Genomic DNA, 18,461 nt, shown 5'->3' with positions numbered 1-18,461 from the left:
TTTCGATATAAACATCGACATTGTCAAAGACATTTTACATCGTCTTCGCTAAAAATTGGAAATGGTACAATTTTGGTTGATACTTCCGGTGGTTCGATATCAATTCCATCTTCCCTTTATCAATTCACGAAAGATGAACTCATCACAAATGTTCGGACATTGGCCAAATTATCGTAACTACGATTCCTTAAGTGCACGCGCAATGTTAGCTGCCAAAAATAGCGATGTTGTTGATTTCAACTGGAAGATTCAAAGTCAAATTCCGCGAGACTTGCGCTCATACAAATCTATCGATTGTCTTGACTATGAAGACGACGCCGTGAATTATACAGTGGAATTCCTAAATTCTTTGGACAGGCTTGGTATGCCACCGCATCATTTGCGTCTCAAAGTAGGATCCGTCGTTATTATGTTTCCCAATCTTCATGCGCCGAAACTGTGTAATGGAACCGACTGATTGTGACGCACTTATCGAATACAAGGGAACAGAATGCTTGATCCTACGAATTCCTTTGAGTTCTAACGATTTGCCATTTCAGTTCAAACGTATTCCGTTTCAAGTGAAAATTGAATTTGAGATGACAGTCAACAGGACCTAAAGATAGTCGCATAGTGTGAGGTATAAATTTAGAAATGCTATGTTTTTCACACGGCCGTAGCGTGCTCACGAGTTGGAAAACCATCTTTTTTGTACACCGGAACAGAAAAAGAAAAATTGTGTTTATAAAGCTGCGTTACATTGAAAAAAAAATGAAATGATAAATTTAACTTTCTTTTCATTTCAAACTATATAATTTCACGCAGGACAACGGTTGCGGGGTCAGCTAGTATAAAATAAAACCTATTATGGTTATAAGCGATTATTTCAGCTAATTTATTTTCTACATTTATTTTATGGACAGATGCATATTTTTATACTCCCGCAACTAATTGCTACATAGTATAATGGTTTTGCCCACCTAAACCTGAACGTGATAGACATTGGCTTATATACATAAAGTTGAAATTCGGTTGACTGTCAGTCCGTCTGTTCGTCCATCCGTCCGTCCGTGCACGCAGTAACTTGAGTAAAAATTGAGATATCTCGATGAAAATTGGTGCGAATTTAGTACACAGAAAATTTCGATTTTGTAAATGAGCGTAATCGGATCACTGCCGCACCCACAAAGCGCCATTAACCGAAACCAAAGCGCCATTAACCGAAAACATATATGTATATATGCAATAACTAAGCACTACGTTAAGATATAAAGCTCTAATTTGCTACAGAGGATTCCACTAGCAAGGGTACAGAGGATTCCACTAGCTGTGAAAAAATGTTTTTGAAAGAGTGGGCGTGGGTCAGCCCTCCAACAATTTTAATATGCATATCTCCTAAACCGCTTAAACTACATGAACTAAATTTGCTGAGTACAAATTGTGAGAATTTCTACCGATAGTGTAAAAACGGATTAAAAACTACTAAACGCGGGATAAATCAATAAATAAATAAGCCAGCGACTTTCTTTTTTACCTCCAAGATGGTACTAGAGAGCTTTATGAGAGCCAGTGTGAAAATTGGGGAATGGGCATGGCACCACCCACTTTTTAGTGAAATACTATATCTCGGGACCCGTTTGTTCAGGAAGGCCCGGGTCTGTATAAATACTTATGCGTCATACACACATTGGTATAGCCATAAAAGCCCAAATAACTCTGATATTTACTATGTTAACAAAACTCCCAAGTAGGAAATATGCGCTCCATACCAACAGACGCCCTTACTAAAATTATCGTTATAATTTGTGGACATACAGATACATACGTTTGTATGGTGGTTGGGCACATATTCAGCCAAAATTTGAGCCCGTAGCGTTCGCTGTGTGTCACTTGGTGCGTGAAGTGTAACGGTGACGTTGGCAGTGCCGACGATTTTGAAGTGGCGAAAAAAATATCGGTGGCGGTACCAATCAGATTTTCATTCAATATTGCAATTACAATACAAATCTGTTGAATTGGATTGTGTTGCACACTTTTTGGCATTCCACCATGCTTGATAAGCCATTGCGTACACCGCTTATCGTAAGTAATTGAATCATCGTTAATGTGTAAGTGTGCCGAAATAAGTGCGAAAGTAAATAAACATAATGTGCTGGATGCTCTGGCTTGCAATTAAAAAAAATATTACAATTTTCAGTTAGAAAAGCGAATGAAGCTATTGAAACGTTGAACATTTCAAAAAAAGTTTAAGTGTGGATTAATGCATAGGCATTCTGATGAATAGCCATCCAATATATGTGCGTGCACATAAGCAGGCGTGTTTTTGGTTATAAATATGTGACTACTATTTAGTCCAGCTTGAAATTATATTTGCACCTTTGAATACAACATTTCGAATGTGATATTTTCTGGTTTTATTACAAGTTATATCGCATCACAGTAATGCAAAACGCATTCTAAATAGTGCATATCCAGTTTCAGATATAATCAGTGCTTTTTGTGCTGCGTGATTGTATTTAAATTTATTTAAATAAGTAGGGATTTTAACCTTCTCTATTCATTTTTTTTTTGGGTTTGTTGAAGACGAATAAAGGTTCCTTGACAAAATATTGTGGAAAGCTGCTATTATAATGACATAAAATATGTAATGTTGAGATGGTAAAATAATGGTAAAATAAAAACGTTGTTTAACAAATATCGAAAAATCTAATGAAAAATGTAATTGATATCTTTTTTAAATCACGTAATTTCATTCGTAACATAAGCCAGCAGTTGTACACTCTTATAAAAGATTGTACATACATGCTCGATTAAGTTCTGCAGCTCCAATTATTTTCTCCAGCAGCAGATTGAAAAGGTCGCACGATAGAGAGTCGCCTTGTCTGAAACCTCGTCAACGAAAAGATGGTGTGTGTCGATTCTTCTTTCACGGGTCTTTTCCAAGATTTGGCGCATGGTGAATATCTAGTCGGTTGTTGACTTACCAGGTCTAAAGCCACACTAATAAGGTCCAATCAGTTTGTTGACGGTGGGCTTTAATCTTTCACACAATACGATCGATAGAACCTTATACGCGATGTTGAGGAGGCTTATCCCACTTTAGTTGGCGCAGATTGTGGGGTCTCCCTTTTTGTGCATTGGGCAGAGCTCACTTAAATTCTTTCGTCAGGCCATATTTTACAAAGAAGCTGCTGCATGCTCCTTATCAGTTCTTCGCCGCCGTGTTTGAGTAACTCGACCGGCAATCCATCGGCCCCCGCCGCTGTCACTTAAGCTCTGCAATTTAGGACAATTGGCAAGTTAGACAAGAAATAATTTAGCAAACTATTGTACATATAGACAAATAAAATAAGAGGAATAAAACAGAAATATTATATATAAATTATTAAAATAAAATTTAAGTTCTTAAGTTAAAAGTTGTGGGTTGGTGAGTTATGGGGTATTTATGGAAAGACTTTCGTACCCATTGTGCCCTTTTTCCTAAAGAACCATAATTTCAATTGTTATATGATGATTTATTTATCTAAATGTGTTTGTATACTTTCATATTCAAGTGGTTTTTATAAGCGCGTTTTATAGATTGCGAGTTTTTTACCATTATTTACCATAAAAATATTCCTTTTTTAAGTTCTTGAAAGACGGGTAAAAGGCTTGATGACTGTGCACTGTTAGATGACGGGGAATCAACTCACTAACACTAGATTGCCTAAGCAATTCATTTTGACTGCTTTCGAATTTCAATTAAAAAAATAGTGATTTAAATAATGACATAGCTTCTAATAATTTTGTGACTTTTTCTACAACATATAAATGGATTAATTAATCATTGTTTTTGCCTCCTCCTTCACTTCCAATATATATTATATACAATGTATATACATATATGTTATATCTACATTGCCGAAAGGTAGTAATTTGGACTGCTTTCAGGCAATAGAGGTATAAATAAGTTCCCGCCTTTCTAGTGCTAAAGGACTCACAATTTCCACTTGCAATCCACGTTTAGCAAATTTGTAACCATATTGGCATTTTCACTTCACTTTATCATTTTTTCCGTTTGAAATGGAAATTTTGTTTTCGCATATGAATTCATAGGTCATACGCGCACTGATGTTTGGCATTGGTTGATTCGTATACATATAATAGAAAAGCAATGAAAATTACAAACGGATATCGGAAACGAAATCAAAAGTGTTTCGAAAATCAAAAAAATTCTAAGCTATATTAAAATGTTTTAATAATATGGGTTCTTAATAGACTAGGTGTCAATTCTAACTTCAAGAGAGTATGTTACTTAGCGATCAATTTACTGTTGCCAATTATTATCAGAGAAAAAATATTTAGCTACGATTATAAGTTATATTTTCAATATATGCCACAAAAAGTTTACTTGAAGCCTACTTCTAGAGTTTACTTTTGGAAAGGTTGGTGCAATAAGGACGTAGTTTTCTTCTTTAAAGTAATCTTGAAATCAAGCGTTTTTTTATATCGCCAGCGAGTTTATTTATTTTGTCGCTTAATGAACCTATATTGTTTTGTTAAAATATAAAATTTAGTTTGATGGTCCTATAAAATAATATCTGCAATGAATTTCCATATATACTAAGTTTGTTTTTTGTATAATACCATCACCTATAGAACGTATTCTACTCAGACTACAACTTATGTAAGAAATTGGGACTTAATTAAATTTTTCTTTTTCGTTTTGGCATACAAATCCCTATGTCAAACTCAGAATTTCTCTATATTACTTAGCATATGCGCAGGCGCATTGCCTTTGTCTAAATAGTTTACGAAACAATTCTAAAGGACGATTTGTATGTTTATGTGAGTTTCATTAGAAGCATATAAGTTAAAGCTATTTACATACTATGTATTGGTTTTTTAGTTTATTTTCTTTAAAATATCTATTTAAGCATGACGATTCGTGTACAAATTCTTATTCCCTTATCGGTTAGTGAATATCAAACCTATTTTCTCCTTCTCAAAGTGAGACTTCTGCTTTTGGTTTAGAACCGAAATTCATTTCTAATGAAATGTAGCAACTATATAATAGAACATATATTAACCCATTCAGGACCAATGTGACGTAGACGTCACGACAGCATAGCCCTTCTTTATTTGCCGTAAAAAAAATGGCTAATGCAAATTTAATTTAAAATGCAACATAATCTCTTCTTAAGCGGTACGATCAAGTTTGCGTCAGTTGCAGTTAAGTTTTGTTTGTGAATAGATGCTTTGGCGTTAGTTTGGTTTTGTGTGTATATCGAAAGCGAGAAAAATGTCGATAAGGGCAAAGGCCAAAAAAGTAAGTATATATATATTTTTTACTTGCGTGCAACTAAAAAAAAAAATAATGTATGTAGTATTACTAAAAAATATGTGTAGACAAATAGTGCGAAATAAAAACTTACAAGTTATCGTGTTTTACTAGTGTCTGATTAAATTTTTTATTGCTGTGACGTACACGTTACGTTGATCCAAATACCCTGGTAGTACATATATTGATTTGTTTATATTATTTGATATTTCGAAAATACGGATGAAATGCTAGATTACCAAGAGAGTTTAGTGTGACGATGAAGATATTGATAAAGTGTACCTAGAGCCGCCCGATGAAGATTCAGGGGAAGAAGACTGCGGCGGCACCATCGAAAATTTAAGCAAGAGCAGTTGCAATCGCCATGTGAATTAGTGTGTACTACCAACGACGATGACATACCTGTAGACGATGCACTGAACAACACGGATGACGATATTGCCAATTTAATTGAAGATGTTCTTCAAAATTCGTTTCCAAACATTGGAACAAATTTATTGATAGAATCTCCATCTTCCTCAATTCAACGGCCACCAGAAATTCTTGAGGAAGAATCAACTATGCGTACGTCTAACAAAACTTCTGATAAAATTTCAGTACTTAGTTGAAACAGAAAAAGACCCCAATACTTCGAAACGAAACGGTCCTCGAACGAAAATACAAAAAGTGCGGACACCACAGTTAACTTGGGTTGAAAGCATCGCTGGTAAATCAAAACCTTTTTTCCCTTAGCCAAATTTCACGGGCTTTTTCCACATCAGCAATTTCAAAAGTTTATTGATGATGAGGTTCTACAGATGTTATGTGATGAATCCAATGCTTACTCGGTTCAAGTAGAAGGTCAAAGTCCCAACATTACCATAAATGAGATGAAGGTGTTTATAGGTACTATGATTGCCACTGGTTATACATCTCGACTAAAAAAAAAGAGACTACTGGTGCGAAGATTCAGATATGCTATGGTCTAACAGCTTGGAAGATCTGGGGGACAAAATTTGGAAAATCCGTCCAATTACTGATGCAGTGAAACAATGCCTCACAAATTTTAATCGTGAACAAGATCTATCTTACGATGAGTCTATGGTAGAGTATTACGGTCGACACGGTTGTAAGCAGTTTGTTAGGGGAAACCGTTGCGTTTTGGATACAAGATGTGGTGTGCCTCAATACGCCCCAAGGATACCTTGTAAATTTTGAGATGTACCAAGGCATTAATCCACGTATGCCAGAACAATATCCAAAAATGTACGGTAAGAACCCTGTGCCATTGTTTTCCATTCTTGATTATCTAAATGACGAAAAAAGGCAATTACCCTATTGCATATATTTTTATCATTTATTTACTTCATTTTGTGTCTTGCTTGGTTTGAAAGAGCGGGGTTACGATGGCACTGGAACAATGCGAGAAATTATGATTCCTAGGTCTTGCCCTTTGCCTGATAAAAAGGCTCTAAAAAGGAAACAACGTGAACACATAGAGAGCATAAAACTGGAAGGTGCAGAAATATACATAACCAAATGGACTGACAACTCTGTTGTTACTGTAGCTTCAACGATTTACGAAAAAAATCCTGTGTCCAAGGTCTGTCGATATTCACGAGAACAACGCCGAAAAATCGACGTCCGCCGGTCATATGAGGTAGCCATGTACAATGCTTCAATGTGAGGTACAAATCGAATGGATCAGAACGTAAATGCTTACAGAATTGCCGCTAGGGGAAAAAATGGTGGTGGTCTATATTTACGTGGCTTATAGACGTTTCAATTCAAAATGCTTGGATTCAATTCAATTTCCAGACACTACTGTGGTAGTCTTGGCGTTAGAAAGCCACCTGGAGGTTTTCGAGGTGCGAACGAAAGATATGATGGTATCGATCACTTTGTGGAGGTAGTTCCTGGTAATAAACGTCGACGTTGCCAAGGTCATAATTGCAATACAGTGTGCGTAACGATGTGTGGAAAATGCAATGTGGGCCTGTGTACTAAATGCTTGAAACGCTATCATTTCATAAATGTTAACTAATATTTTTTTACTCTTCCTTACTTTATCTCGAAATATGAATGTTCCTTTTTTATTTAAGTGAAATATAAAATAGAAAATAAAAAAGTAAGAGGACCAAAGTGACGTATACGTCACAGGCTCCTGGCACGGCCCCTGTGAACATTTAAATTTTTTCTTTTCGGATTTTCATTTAGCAGCTCAAAATTAGTATGTCCTACAAATTTCAATATTTTACGTAAATTTTAAGCGTTCTGTCCTTAATGGGTTAATTGTTTATAGCTAGTTTGGTAAACTATAAGAATAATTTATACAAGACTTATCATGCCTTATAGCTGTCGTACATAGAAAAATGTGCAAGACTGTTGGCGAGTGCGTGCGATTCGAGTGTGTGAGTGTTTGTATTTACATCAATTTGCATGGCATACCCAGACGTGTGCAAACTGATTGCACGTTTTTTCTTTAGGAAGTGAATTGTTAAGTTGGCACATTCTACCATTAATGACTTTTCGTGTGCATTCTTACGTTGAAGAAATTAATATTTATATTATGCAATATAAAAGTCATTGCTTAATTTTTCATTTAGCTTTTAGCAACTTCGCAAGTTCGTAATTTCTCATTTTTTTCCTTTTTTACACGTATATCTGGTTTTATGGCAAGCTTCGAGTTTTCTTTCAATCGCGACTACTAAAGGTGTTTACATTTTCCCGTCTAATATAAAAGGAACAAATGAAAATACTTTTATTAAAAACACTTTTAGCTTCACATTCAATGGTTAATAGTAAATCTTCCATTAACTTACTTAACTTAACTCTTTACAACAGATCAGAAAAATATGGATTGAATATTTTATGTAAAGAAGTTTACCGTTAAAAAAGTTCTAAATAAATATAATGTTCCTTTTTCAACGGATTATTTGCGTTTTTTGTGTTTTACCACACATGTGGACAGCAAGTTTTCAAGCTCTATATGCACCAAATTTTCTAAAGTTTTATTCGAACTCATACGTATACATATGTACATACAAGGTCTCGAACGAGTGTTTCAGCTCGTTGGCCGGTATGGCCGCCAGTACGCAAGCCTTTTGTATGGCTCTTCGTCAACGTTTATCAATTTTAAAAAAAATTTAATGTTGGCTTTTTGTAACACAAAAATTCTGACACTTTAAACGATCAATGAAATGTCATGAAATTTTCACTGGACAATCGATAAAGGTAGCAGATTCTAACGCACCAGTCGACAAAAAGATGGCGCCACCAGGAGCCGCTAGATTCAAAAAGTCCTGTTTACTTTGGGTCGAACCTTGTACAAATTGCATAATTTCCTTTTAAAATATCTGCAGTTTTAACATTCTTCATATTCTGCTTCCTTCTGCCGGGAGATTTTCACTCTTTCTACTTTTGAAATACGTAATTTTGAATATAAACAAATCAAATTAACTCTGCAAATTTTTACTAAACTAAATTTCGATATGTAGTAGTATTACGCACACATACCTTTTATACCTTTCGCAAAATATTTATGCATGTATCACCTAATATTAATCGACATAGGTATAGGGTAATATAGATATAAATGATCGGGATGTCGGGAGAAGTTGAAATCCGCGTGACTGTCTGTATGTCCATCAATCCGTGCAAGCTGTAACCCGAGTATAAATTAAGATATCTAATTAAAGTTGGTACGCACGTTCCTTGACAAAATCGTTAGGCAGAGTTAGCAGATGGTCGTAATGGGACTACTGCCACGCCCACAAAACGCCAAGTGTCATAACTAAGCACTAACGTAAGATATAAAACATTATTTTCTCCAAAGGGATCACAGCATCAAGGAGCATTTGTGAGCAATTTTGAATTTTTGGTCTAAAAGGAAAAATTTTATTATTATTTTCACCTGCTAAATGAGATTACGTTATTTTTTAATCTATATATATATACATATGTAAATGATAGACCGATTTCACTAATTCTTTTTTGTTGTATTTGTTATTATTAGGAGAAGATTCTTATGTAAGAAAAAATTACAAAAGTTGCATCTATAATATAAAAGTTAATCTCAAAATGTGTTACTAAGCGCATAACACAACAAAATGAATGTTTGTTTGTTAGTAACGCTAAGGCTCGAGAACGGCTAAACGAATATTTATAAAATTTTCAAAAGTTGTTCGCTGTGGATCTGGAAAGGTTTAAAACAAAAAACCTTACACTTTTCATAAGGAAAAGTCGAAAAATTGGAAATTTCCAAAAAGTGATTTTTTCCATACAATGTTTTTCTTTGTTTTTCAATATTTTGATTTGTAAATTCTTTGAATCGTTCCATTTCGGTAGCGTGCTTTTTTATTCCGGCTATTTAACAGAAAAATTATTGGAAATTATTCAGTGAAAACTTTATGTGTGTTTCGGACGAAGTGATCAATTACAGATTGAAATTTGTTACGAAGCGACGAAGAAGTCGCCCTAATATCGGTCGGCGTTCTTTTTGCCATCAACGTATGGCACACCAAGGCAAGAAGCACTCCCAGGATGCGGTGACATACGTGCGGAATTATGGATCGCGGTCAATCAGCAAGCGATCATCACAGCACGACTTATCAAACAACAGTTGCGATGTTTGATTGACTTTATCTTGAAGCAACGTATATGTATATCGTGCTGTTGGATGCTAGATGTACTCTGTTGAGTGGCAAAATAGAGGTTTTCGGCACGCACACATTCTTCTTTGGATGGTGGATGATGGTTACACCAGATCAAATTGATGAAATTATTTCTCCGGAAATTCCTGATGTAGAGAAAGATCCAGTATTATATGAAGTGGTGGAAACCAATATGGTTCATGGACCTTGCGGACACTACAATCCCTTTTCGGTTTGTATGTCTGACAATAAATGCACGAAACAGTATCCACGTGCTTTTCTTTCGGAAACACAAACTGGAAATGATGGATATCAACTCTAACGGCGTCGCTCACCAGATAACAGAACATTCAGCATTCAACTTAGAAGAGTGAATATCGAAGTTGACAACACATGGATCGTACTATATTCACCATTATTGTCAAATTAATATTCAAAACTCATATCAGTGTTTAGTATTGCAGTTTGGTGAAATCGATAAAATACGTTTGTAAGTACGTCACCAAAGGAGGCAACATGGCGATTATTGGTCTTGAACGATACGGCCGATACGTGAACTGCAATAAAGCGCTTGTAGGATATTTACTTTTGCAATTCATGAACGTTTTCCGACTGTTGTGCGTCTCGCAGTTAATTTGGAGAATGGCCAAAGACTGTATTTCAACCCAGACAATACAGTATAGCCAGTGGAAACATCGCCAGCAACAAAATTGACATTGTCGAGTTTTTTCTCAACTTTCGTCAGTGATCCGTTTGTGAGAACATTGCTCTATTCGGAAATACCTTGATATCATACATGGAATGCATCGTCGAAGAAATAGTTACGCAGAAAGCAAGGCCAACCAGTAGATTGACATCCAGGTGTCTTATCAACTAATGCATTAGGACGAATTTACACAATCCACCCGAAAAACGACGATTGTTTCTACCTTCGGTTGCTATTGATTAATGTACGCGGTTCAACTATATTTGAGTCATTGCTTACTGTGAATGGTTCGATGTGTGCAAGTTTTGGAGAAGTAAGCCAGCAATTACATTTGCAGGAACACGTTAATCACTGCAATGAAAATGAAGTTCGCATTCTTTTCGATATAAACATCGACATTGCCAAAGACATTTTACATCGTCTTCGCTAAATATTGGAAATGGTACAATTTCGGTTGATACTTCCGGTGGCTCGATATCAATTCACGAAAGATGAACTCATCACAAATGTTCGGACATTGGCTAAATTATCGTAACTACGATTCCTTGAGTGCACGCGTAATGTTAGCTGCCAAAAATACCGATGTTGTTGACTTAAACTGGAAGATTCAAAGTCAAGTTCCGGGAGACTTGCGCTCATACAAATCGATCGATCGTCTTGACAATGAAGACGACGCCGTGAATTATCCAGTGGTATTTCTAAATTCTTTGGACAGGCTTGGTATGCCACCGCATCATTTGCGTCTCAAAGTAGGATCCGTCGTTATTATGTTTTGCAGTCTTCATGCGCCGAATACAAGGGGGAGAATGCTTGATTCTACGAATTCCTTTGAGATCTACCGATTTTCCATTTCAGTTCAAACGTATTCCGGCATAAATAAGGAAATGCTATATTTTTCACATGGCCGTGGCGTGCTCACGAGTTCGAAAACCATCTTTTCTGTACACCGGAATAGAAACCAAAAAACGTTGAAAGCTGCGTTACATTGAAAAAAAATGAAATGATAAATTTAACTTTCTTTTCATTTCAAAATACATAATTTCACGCAGGACAACGGCTGCGGGGTCAGCTAGTTAAATATATTTCGTTATTTTCAATCAAAATAAGCAACGAATTAAAAATAAAAAATATTTAATATGAACTTAATTTTTTGGTTGTGAATGCAACCTTTATCAAATTTGAATGTTTTTTCACAATTTGAACATACATATAACATAGGGTACATTCTCCCCCGTCTTGGTATCCACAATTTTATTGTAAAACTTCCAGATGTCACTTGAACCCGATGCACTAATTTTATAAACACCACTTTTAATACGTTGTAAAATTTCCATTATAAAGATTTAAATAATAGCACAACCTGATTTTTTATATTTATTTTGGTTTTTGTTTAAATAGTTTCCAGTTGATTGTTTTGATATATATTGTCAATGTTACATATATTTTTAATGTAATTAATATTCATGAATTGTACCTGACTTTATATATTTATTTTTGTCTAGTCATATTTTTTATAATAAGTAGTTTGATTTAAAACTGTATATATAAAAAGGGTGAAAATAGGCCTCCTGGGGAACCGAACACCCAAAAAAGATCGGTAGCGCGCCTACATTGCAACTTCAGAGGTGGTGAGGAAGAGTAATAAATATCCAATAAACTTTTGTTTCGTAAATATTCTTGAAAGTTTTCATTAATGTTTTCCGTTACAAATACTTTTTCACAAAAAAGTTGATCCACTACATTTCTTTTAATTACATCTCTGTGCCTAAAAAAGGCTGATTTCAATCAGGTGATCTCATCTCTGAAAAATTCTTGGAAAACAGCTGATTCTTTTGTTACTTGTAGGTTTATACAATGGCTCAGTGGCTGACTTCTAACTTCTACTCTTTTTGCTCGTCGCAGTCGGAGTAACCCACGCTATGTCATTTAAAGTTGTCCCTTTTCCTATTTTTCCCTTTCTGCCAGGGATGCCATCCCACATACATACTTCAGAAAGAGAAACACTAATGCTTACTTTGATGCGACTTTTGGCACAAATGTCATTGACAGTCTTACTAGTCTAGAGAAACGAACGTGTATTAAAATGGTGAATTTTAGAGAAATCTAATTTTGATAGCTGCTGTATTTGTATCAGTTTTTGTATATATTTTGTTCAAATGCAGAATAAAACTAAAGGAAACAGTAGAAGATGAAACAATTTTGTGGAAATCACGTTAACCCTCAGTTGCCTGATTTACGAAAGTGATTTATTTTTAATATTACTGTGTTTGCTTGAGGGTCTAGATGAAGGCTATAGCTAAAAAAAATCACAATATTTATTTTACATATTTATTTAGAAAAAAAAGGTATCAATTTTGATACTTCAGGCATTAACGCAATAAAGAAATTAGATATACCTATGCATGAAATAATGCGAAACATTGATTTTTTTTATTATCGCTTAACGATATTTTACACTTTTTACAGAACCAGGAGGTAAGTTTCCACTTTTACACTTATTTCTAGAATCCATAAATATTTTTTCATCACCAATACAATCGCAACGCACCTCAGTAGAGAGCAGTACTTGTATACCTGTCCGTAGTCTTTTGGAAGGTACTGTAGTGTCTTGTCGACTGTTGGTACTGGGTTTTCCCTTTTATTTTTCGAGTGACTTTGAAATCTACATAAAGTATCGGCAAACTCAGTTTTAAAATCTGCTAACTTCATAATATTCTTCTGAAGTTTTCCTTTCATTGTGTTCACCTTTTCGTATAGTACCCAAGTATTGATGACAGTCATGTCTAGCAAGTGGTAGAAGAGCCTCGTTGTCCACTTTCTCAACTTTATGCGGATGCGATATCGACCAATGAAGCTATCCATCAAATCAACGCCGCCCATGTATGCATTATGTCCTTCAAGACAGAGTCAGATGGCCGTTCTTTATTGAATTTAAAATGAGACTGCCCGCTTACATGTTAAAATGAGCTTATTAAAAGTAAAAATTAATGAATGAATAAATACAGTAGAATAAAAAAAAAATGAATGTGTATTGTAATAAATTGCAGAGATGCCAATCGTGACAAATATGGTGATGACAGCTCGGCCTCTCCTGACATTAACTCGTCTCGAGTTATTCGTCATTAATAGCATCTTCAGGATCACCATCATCGTCTATCTCTGGAAACAAGGCACACATCGGTTTTATCTTGTCGGATGTTGCAATTTGACTGTAGTGACGTTGCGTTCGCTGCCTGCCTTCGATATCTTCAACGACGTAACGATCGAACCTCAATACTTTCTTAACCATGTAGGGACCTTTATATTTCGGGTGTAAATTCTTCGATTCGCCCGTGTTTCGAGGAGGAGCTTCGACCAGCACCAGCGCTCCCTCTTCGTACCGTACTGTTTGGTGTGACGGGCATCAAATTTGGCCTTCCACTTAACTCGTGCCAATTTGATATTTCGTATAGCTTCACTTCGTCCACCATTCATTTGCAGATGTTCTTTTTCGTTGTAAACCGCTGCTAGCATCAAGTTACCACTTAAATCGCGTAGAGAAAAATCGTATACCAAATCAATCGGCGCAGACTTTGTTGTCGCGTTCACCTTAATATTTAAGGACCAATCTTTCGCCTCACTGGTCGATGCTCTCAAAAATGCCAATACTGCTTGATTAACCCTTTCTGCCAAACCATTCGAACATGGTGTACGCACAGCTACCTTAATATGTTGTATCTTGTTTGCCTCGCAATAGTTACTAAATGCTGCGGACGTAAATGCGGTACCTCTGCTGTTATCTGCTTGAAAATTCTTTGTTGTAATTCGATATCCATTATCTTGCTATCACTTGTTTGTTATACAAGTAGAAGAGAAGCGGAGGTGGTTATCGCAGTGGATTATTCTGTTGCCAGATGTTTGTCGTTTATATGTTGAGAATGCATTCCAGAATATGCATGTATTGAAATAATAGTCAATTTCTATTATTCGACTGATAGTGCATGTCAATCATCGGTTTACATAGTTCGTTCGGGATGTATATTAAAAGATAAGATGTATGTGAGTGTGTGTGTGTGACCCGGAGCGAGGCTATGTCGTTAACTCGCGGAAACCAAAAATGTTGCATGGTAATTTTTAAAGTACCGTCGACACCAGGATGACCCATATGGTCATGGCAGAGTTAAAGTATCTGCCATCGCATGTCTTTTGGAACAACTAACAAATAACTCCCATTCTTAATTAAGCGGAACAACCGGCGATTCTTCAAACAGAAACTTTTCCTTATGTCACTGCGTTTTTAGCCAGCGTCTTTATCCTCAATTACGCGTACAATTTCATTCAGCTTCCCATCTTGCCTCTGCAAGGTGCAAACCCAATCGTCAACTGTCAGCGTAAAAATCTTACTAGATACGTCTTCTACCTGTTCGTCCCCCCTTATTGGTGTACGACTTAGAGCATCAACGTGACTCATCGTTTACCGAGCAAGAACATTCTGAAACGTTCACATGCGTCCACCACAGCGAGCACTTCCAGCTCATATGCATGCCAATTATTTTCTTGTTGCGTACATGCCCTACTATAATATACAATTAGCTTCAATCCACTCTCATCTCGTTGCATAAGAATAGCGGCTATACCCATCTGTATGGAGCTCATGGTCCTTCGTGATGTCATCTTCTTCTTCTTCTTCTTTACTGGCGTAGACACCGCTTACACGATTATAGCCGAGTCAACAACAGCGCGCCAGTTGTTTCTTCTCTTCGCTACGTGGCGCCAATTGGATATTCCAAGCGAAGCCAGGTCCTTCTCCACTTGGCCCTTCCACCGGAGTGGAGGTCTTCCTCTTCCTCTGCTTCCCGCGGCGGGTACTGCGTCGAATACTTTCAGAGCTGGAGTGTTTTCATCCATCCGGACAACATGACCTAGCCAGCGTAGCCGCTGTCTTTTAATTCGCTGAACTATGTCAATGTCGTCGTATATCTCGTACAGCTCATCGTTCCAACGAATGCGATATTCGCCGTGGCCAACGCGCAAAGGACCATAAATCTTTCGCAGAACTTTTCTCTCGAAAACTCGCAACGTCGACTCATCGGTTGTTGTCATCGTCCAAGCCTCTGCACCATATAGCAGGACGGGAATTATGAGTGACTTATAGAGTTTGGTTTTTGTTTGTCGAGAGAGGACTTTACTTTTCAATTGCCCACTCAGTCCGAAGTAGCACCTGTTGGCAAGAGTAATCCTGCGTTGGATTTCCAGGCTGACATTGTTGGTGGTTTACGCTGGTTCCAAGATAGACGAAATTATCTACAACTTCAAAGTTATGACTGTCAACAGTGACGTGAGAGCCAAGTCGCGAGTGCGACGACTGTTTGTTTGATGACAGGAGATATTTCGTCTTGCCCTCGTTCACTGCCAGACCCATTTGCGTTGCTTCCTTGTTCAGTGTGGAGAAAGCAGAACTAACGGCGCGGGTGTTGAGATCGATGATATTAATATCATCGGCATACGCCAGCAGCTGTACACTCTTATGAAAGATTGTACCTGCTCGATTCAGTTCTGCGGCTCTAATAATTTTCTCCAGCATCAGATTGAAAAAGTCGCACGATAGGGAGTCGCCTTGTCTGAAACCTCGTTTGGTATCGAATGGCTCGGAGAGGTCCTTCCCGATCCTGACGGAGCTTTTCGTGTTGCTCAACGTCAGTTTACACAGCCGTATTAGTTTTGCGGGGATACCAAATTCAGACATCGCGGCATAAAGGCAGCTCCTTTTCGTGCTGTCGAAAGCAGGTTTGAAATCGACGAATAGGTGGTGAGTGTCGATTCTCCTTTCAGGGGTCTTTTCCAAGATTTGGCGCATGGTGAATATCTGGTCCATTGTTGATTTACCAGGTCTGAAGCCACACTGATAAGGTCCAATCAGTTTATTGACGGTGGGCTTTAATCTTTCACACAATACGCTCGATAGAACCTTGTACGCGATGTTGAGGAGGCTTATCCCACGGTAGTTGGCGCAGATTGTGGGGTCTCCTTTTTTATGGATTGGGCATAGCACACTTAAATTCCAATCGTTGGGCATTCTTTCGTCCGACCATATTTTACAAAGAAGCTGATGCATGCTCCTTATCAGTTCTTCGCCGCCGTGTTTGAATAGCTCGGCCGGCAATCCGTCGGCCCCTGCCGCTTTGTTGTTCTTCAGGCGAGCAACTGCTATTCGAACTTCTTCATGGCCGGGTAATGGAACGTCTGCTCCATCGCCATCGATTGGGGAATCGGGTTCGCCTTCTCCTGGTGTTATGTGTTCACTGTCATTCAGCAGGCTGGAGAAGTGTTCCCTCCATAATCTAAGTATGCTGTGCGATTCATTGTTTGTGCTATGGGTTCAAACATTGTAATGTTTGACCAGTATGACCTTACACTAGGATAATGATATACACTAGTAAAAATAATAATTCCAATAAATTTACGTAATTCTAATGCTGTTGCAGGTTCTGTAAAGTTGGGATATATTTGACTCGTCCACTAGAAATTTCAAAATTTCTTCAACGCAAAAATAAAAAAAATCTGAAAAGGAGTGTCTAAGTTCATAAGTTCTTGTGAATACTCAGTGTTTCCAGCAAAGCATTTTGGACTATGTCCCTATTCTTTAATCTCCACACTAAGTTTCTAGAGTTGAAAGGTGCAGTTTGCAGGTTGTTCTGGCTGTTGGTTGTAGGAGTTGGGCTTCGTTCAACAGTCTCTAAATTATGTTGCATGTCGGTATCTACGTTTGCTGCAGGTGGATTTGCATCCAAGTTTGGGTCAGTAGGAAAATTACCTACTTCCTCTTCATCTTCTAGCTCCATCAGACGATCTCTTTGGCTCGAATAATTATGTTATCTTCATTGTCGGTGGAATCGTCTTCCAAAATTTCACCATTCTCTAACCGCTTGAATATGCTCTCAATCTCTTTTGGTCGCATTTCTGATAAATTTCTATAATAAAATAAAAATAAAAGTAATCCCAACACCAGGCTATGCAGAAAAATAGTGAATCGGAAGTTCAAAAAGTTTTTGTAGCTAAAGAATTAGTAGGTAGGTTTTATGTAGGGCGGAAAGCCTGAAGTATCAAAATTGATACTCACAATAATAGCACTAGTTTCTCCAAGTAAAACATGCACTCGCAAAAAATAATTATATCATAGTGAAAATAATATATTCACTTACCTCAAAAATATTTATATTCTTCAGAAAAATAAAATATATCAAATTTATATTCAACAAAACTTTTAGTAAAATATGTTTACTTGCCGCAGAAGTAATATGTTAGATAAAATAAAATAATTACGACATTTGATTTTTTTCAATTTCGTTGGAATGAATATTATACAACAGTAAAATACGTACAGCCAATCTATAAAAAAAACTAATAGTAATGTGAACATTCGGTTTAAAAGATTGGTGTCAAAATTGAAACTCTAGGTTATTAAGGGTTAAGCCTGCATTATTAATTTCATTATAAGATTCAGATTTTCTTCTGGCAGCTACCATTTCGATTCATCGAGTTCATTATAATTAATTTAAATGTTCAGCACAGTTAAGGAAAAGTATTTATTTTTTTAGTCCAAAATTTCAATCTACGATTCAACACACTCAGCTTTTACAACTTAAAGTTTTCATAATTTTATTTATTATCAACACCTCTCATCACCATATCCGTGCTGGTGGGATAATCGAGGATATCAGGTGGAACTATTTACGCGAAAGCGAATGCGGGAACAACAATGAATCAAATAAAGCTGTAATGAACCCAACAATCAGAAATTTAAAGTTGCATTGATAGCGTCGCATGGCGGTGACATATCATAATT

The sequence above is a fragment of the Bactrocera dorsalis genome, chromosome 1 (assembly GCF_023373825.1).
Source record: "Bactrocera dorsalis isolate Fly_Bdor chromosome 1, ASM2337382v1, whole genome shotgun sequence".
Classification (NCBI taxonomy): Eukaryota; Metazoa; Arthropoda; class Insecta; order Diptera; family Tephritidae; genus Bactrocera; species Bactrocera dorsalis.
This window is presented reverse-complemented; position numbering follows the sequence as displayed.